The following is a 5,625-nucleotide window of genomic DNA, read 5'->3' as shown; positions in this document are numbered from 1 at the left end:
TGCTTTGGGCTTGATGATCGATTGACTTAATTAACTTCTCTTAAATTTTATGGATTGATGTGTGATCTTTTGTTGTTTTAGCAATTTGTGGAGTACATAGATCTCACTTTAAGTTTAGAAGAAAGAATAGTTTGTTTGCCGTTGTGAGATTGATTTTCATGTAGCTCCATGTTTTTCACCCTTTTGAATGGATATAGAAAAAGAAGGTAATTAAGCTCCCATGTATGTTCTTATTTTGTTGCCAATTAGTTTAAATTTTTTTTGTTAGTTGTTTGAAAATTGGCTGTGAAATGGAAGGAATATATTAAACCAAGGACTGGATGGTAAAATTGAAGGTTTCTTTTTCATCTCTACGTGCTCTAATTAATCTGTAGTTGCCAAGTGCTGTACTCTTGGTTAACGTGAATACGTAATATTTGCCAAACATCAGTATAGGTGTATAATATTTTAGCTAAATTTCATTTGAGTCATTAAATTTTAAAAGGCATCAATAAATATCTCTAATATCCTTTTTGTCATCATATTAGGTCCTTCTTAAACTTTTTTTGTTAGTTCTTGTTGATGATGTTGCGGGAGCTTTTATCTGAAGCAATTTTATTTGTAGAGTGGACTGCTATTGATTTGAAAGTTTTCAAATTTATAAATAACCCACTAAAATTTTACAAAAACCCGTGAAAAAGTTAGAAAAATTCCTCGAAAGCTTCAGAATTATAAATAGCTACTGCATCTTTACAAATAATCCTTAAAAGTTTTAAAAATTGCAAATAACCCTCTAAAACAATTACAAAAAGACCCCCGAAAGGGTTACAAATAATATATGATTGTTTCAAAAATTGTAACCCTAGGATTTTTACAAATAGCGCCCCTGCCCCCAGTGATATTTTACATACAATACATTCAAAGTTTTGAAAATATTTAGTAGGAAAGTTTTAAAATTTTCAAATAAAACTTCCTAAAATTTTACGTACAATGCACTCAAAGTTTTGAAAATTAGAATTAACCAACTTAAATTTTACAAAGCGACCCTTGAAAAATTTACAAGAAGCGTCTAGATAAAATTTTCTAGTAGTCCACTGAAAAATTTTCAGTAGGCTTTAAATAAAAGTTCTGGTTGTTATTTGTTTTTCAAATCTTTTGCGGGGCTATTTGTAAACATTTAGGACTTTTTGAAAATTTGGGTGGTTGTTTGTAACTTTTGTTTTTTGAAAATCTTTTTGGGGTTCATTTATAATTTTTAAAACTTTCAGAGGAAAACCTATCCACTTAGAATCCCAATGAACAAAGAAAACTAAGAATGATAAAGGGCTTTGCTACAGGGACACAAAATATGGGACCAATAGGGGGTACAAGTGAGGTGTTCCCCTCCTATTGCATAATGGGCTGGTTATCATTAATGATGACCAGCTCATTATGCAATAGAAGGGGGACACCTCACATGTCCCTCCTGTTGGCCCCATATTTTGGGTCATTAGGGAATTTTTCAATTATAAAAAGGTCTGCCACGTCATCAATAATTAATTGAAAATTTTTAAAAAGACCTACATTATGAGAGAGAAAATGTTAGGAATATTTATTAATGACTTTAAGTATTTAAGGAGTCAAATAATATTCTAACCACCTCACATCCGAGAAAAAACAAACAAACTTCGTTAATAAGCTGGCCTATATTTATGGAATGCTTAAATTTGGTGATACCATCAATTTAGATAGGCTCTTGCTTGAGAGATTCTATAAGTAATATCGAATCATTAAAAAGGAGTTACACTGTCGATCGAGATTATGATACACTATACAATCATCTCTCAATCACGTGTATTTCCTTCACGTTAGAAGGTCCTCATTTTTTATTGCATTAACTCATTCATTAATTGGTAAGGATAAAAAGCCTAAGAAATTCAAAACTATTATTAAATAAATATGAAGATAGAAGCACTAGGTATACGTAGTTCATGCTGTCTTACTAATTAATTTGTGCTGACAGCTGGTGTCAATTTTTGGGTTCATCTTGTTAAGTTTTTATAGATTGATCGATCCGTCACAATCGTCCTAATAAAAGTTCTGCAACTATTTCCTAAATGACCGTTTGGTTTCGAAAATAATCAAAAATTTCAAGGAAAATCAAGCGATTAAGGTTCGCCCGTCCCGTTCTATTATTTCTATACCTAGAGCTAAAATTCTCAATAATTATTATCATGGTTTGAGGCGTATCATCGAATATTCTAACCACCTCTCATCCGAGAAAAAAACAAACAAACTTCATTAATAAGCTGGCCTATATTTATGGAATGCTTAAATTTGGTGATACCATCAACTTAGATAGGCTCTTGCTTGAGACAATACTTGATTCTATAAGTAATATCGAATCATTAAAAAGGAGTTACACTGTCGATCGAGATTATGATAGAATCATCTCTCAATCACGTGTATTTCCTTCACGTTAGAAGGTCCTCATTTTTTATTGCATTAACTCATTCATTAATTGGTATGGATAAAAAGCCTAAGAAATTCAAAACTATTATTAAATAAATATGAAGATAGAAGCACTAGGTATACGTAGTTCATGCTAATTTGTATTGACAGCTGGTGTCAACTTTTGGGTTCATCTTGTTAAGTTTTTATAGATTGATCGATCCGTCATAATTGTCTCCATAATTTTGTGGATCAACTGTCAACCTAATAAAAGTTCTGCACTCAAATATCTGCGCATTCTATATACGGAGATTAACATAATTAAATGGTTTGGCATGCAGTTTGTCTATTAATGGTATACAGTGAGGAGAGGCCATTTAAGTCATAGCTTGAATATGAAGGGTAATAACAAATTTTCTATCCTCATTCATATATAGATATATTCCTTGATATTTTTTCTCTCTTACTAATACATATGGGTTCCTTGTCAGTTACTCATTACCCCTTTAATCATCGATCACATGCAGCTCAAATTTGCATGCAGTGAATTAACCCATTCATATCACCTTTGCATGTGAACATTGTGGTTAGATGCTTATTATATATTTGATATTTGGGACTTAATTAGCTAGCTTGTTTTTGTGCTTCATGTCGCAATAGTTGTAGTGATATTCAAGAAAAAAAGAGGAAGAAAAAACCCTAAGCCTAGTTAAATCGTTCTCGCACGTTTCTCTCAATTCTCTTCAACATGACGACATCATTTCACTCTGGCTTTCTCATCTTCGTCCTTGCTATCTTCTTTCTTGTCCAGATGACCACCACCAGCTCAACCGCGACGTTGGCATCCATGCATTCGGGGGGTTTGGAGGTAAAATTTTCATTGAATTTAGTAGGTTTGTGGCTTTCGATTTTGTTGTGGATGTATAAAAAAGCTAAATGTTAAAACATAAGCAAGGACACATTTTTTAGCGTAAGGTTCATTTTGTGGATGTATAAAAAAGCTAAATGTTAAAACATAAGCAAGGACACATTTTTTAGCGTAAGGTTCATTTTTCACAATCTAATTAGTTTCTGATATGCCTGTTAAATATATGAATTCAGGCTCTGCGTAAGGTTCATTTTTCACAATCTAATTAGTTTCTGATATGCCTGTTAAATATATGAATTCAGGCTCTGGGTTACTGGACTTTAATTTTAATCTTTTTCTTTATTTTTCATGGGCCGGCCTATATAGCTTCTAGTGTTTATTAATTTTCACTCGAGAACGTCATTGTCTTTGCTATACTTTGACCCGAATGTTCCACGCAGACGTTGATTGTTGCTCAAGATGGGAGCGGGAATTTCACGAAGATTGGGGATGCAATATCGTTCGCTCCAAACAATAGCAATTACCGAACAATCATAAAAGTCAAAGCAGGAATATATTATGAATATTTGGAGATCCCCGAGAACAAACCAAACCTCATGCTGTATGGAGAAGGGAGTAATGTTACAGAAATCAGAGGGAACAGAAGTGTCGGTGATGGCTGCAAAACTTTGTATTCTGCAACTGTTGGTTAGTAACCTTTTCAATTGTGCAGAAAATATATCATAGTCACTAGATATTATAATTTCTGCAGTTTTTCATTAGGATTAACTGTGTTGCCTTTAAAATATATATATATATATATATATATTCCACGTGTAATTCTCAGACAAATTTCTGCAGTTTTTCAATTTATTTTTACATAATTCGTGATTACTTTGAAGCGTTTAAAACTTATTTATTATCTCACATTAAGGTTATAACCCATGTAGTAGCCCAGTTAGTGACACTAAAAACAATGCCAATCCATGTATCAGCCCACAGTAGGCCTGCAAATGCAATGTTTCAAGCCCATGACATAGCCCACTAGACGCTATTAAAAATAATTCCAGCCCTCCAGCTCGCCATGTTATCTAAGCCTTTCAAAATGTTCTAGTATTAATGCGCACTTGATATCAAGATTATGTCTGACCATACCTCCATTAATTCCAGCTGTCTTAGGCCAAGGCTTTATAGCCCGAGACATCTCTTTTATCAACACGGCTGGCGCATCTAAGAACCAGGCCGTGGCACTGCGGGTCGATGCCGATATGGCCGCGTTCTACCGATGTGCGATCGACGGGTACCAAGATACTCTTTACGCACGCCTTGGTCACCAGTTCTACCGTGAGTGTGACATCTCCGGCACCGTCGACTTCATCTTCGGTGACGCAACAGCCGTCTTTCAGATGTGCAACATCTACGTCAAGTTACCGGCATCAGGACAGTCTAATACCATCACAGCACAAGGTCGTAAAGATGAAGACGATATCAGAGGCTTTTCTCTTCAAAACTGTTCCATTCTACCATCATAGGAGCTCGCTGCTAGTAACGTATCAGTCAAGACGTTCTTGGGTCGACCGTGGAAGACCTACGCAGTGACCGTATACATCAAATCATATATGGACAGCATTGTCGACCCAAGCGGATGGATGAAGTGGTCCGACGGGGACGACCCCGCCATGTATAAGGTGTACTATGGTGAATATGCTAATTATGGTCCAGGAAAGGGGACACAGGACACGAGGATAAATTGGCCTGGATTCCACTTGATGCAATACGAGGAAGCAAGAAACTTTAGCGTTTCTCGATTTATCAAGGGTGACGAGTGGTTGCCTTCTACATCTATCCCTTTTGATGACGGTATTTGATGCTTTGGGCTTGATGATCGATTGACTTAATTAACTTCTCTTAAATTTGATGGATTGATGTGTGATCTTTTGTTGTTTTAGCAATTTGTGGAGTACATAGATCTCACTTTAAGTTTAGAAGAAAGAATAGTTTGTTTGCCGTTGTGAGATTGATTTTCATGTAGCTCTAATCATGTTTTTCACCCTTCTGAATGGATATAGAAAAAGAAGGTAATTAAGCTCCCATGTATGTTCTCATTTTGTTGCCAATTAGTTTAAATTTTTTTTGTTAGTTGTTTGAAAATTGGCTGTGAAATGGAAGGAATATATTAAACCAAGGACTGGATGGTAAAATTGAAGGTTTCTTTTTCATCTCTACGTGCTCTAATTAATCTGTAGTTGCCAAGTGCTGTACTCTTGGTTAACGTGAATACGTAATATTTGCCAAACATCAGTATAGGTGTATAATATTTTAGCTAAATTTCATTTGAGTCATTGAATTTTACAAGGCATCAATAAATA

The 5,625-nt window shown here is 34.8% G+C and overlaps 1 pseudogene; it reads left to right on the top strand.

Annotated features, from left to right (window-relative positions):
* Positions 3,158-5,124, top strand: LOC109841738 (annotated as a pseudogene).

This window comes from Asparagus officinalis, chromosome 5 (genome assembly GCF_001876935.1).
Source record: "Asparagus officinalis chromosome 5, Aspof.V1, whole genome shotgun sequence".
NCBI lineage: Eukaryota > Viridiplantae > Streptophyta > Magnoliopsida > Asparagales > Asparagaceae > Asparagus > Asparagus officinalis.
The sequence above is the reverse complement of the archived record's forward strand: the minus strand, read 5'-3'. Positions and strand labels throughout refer to the sequence as shown.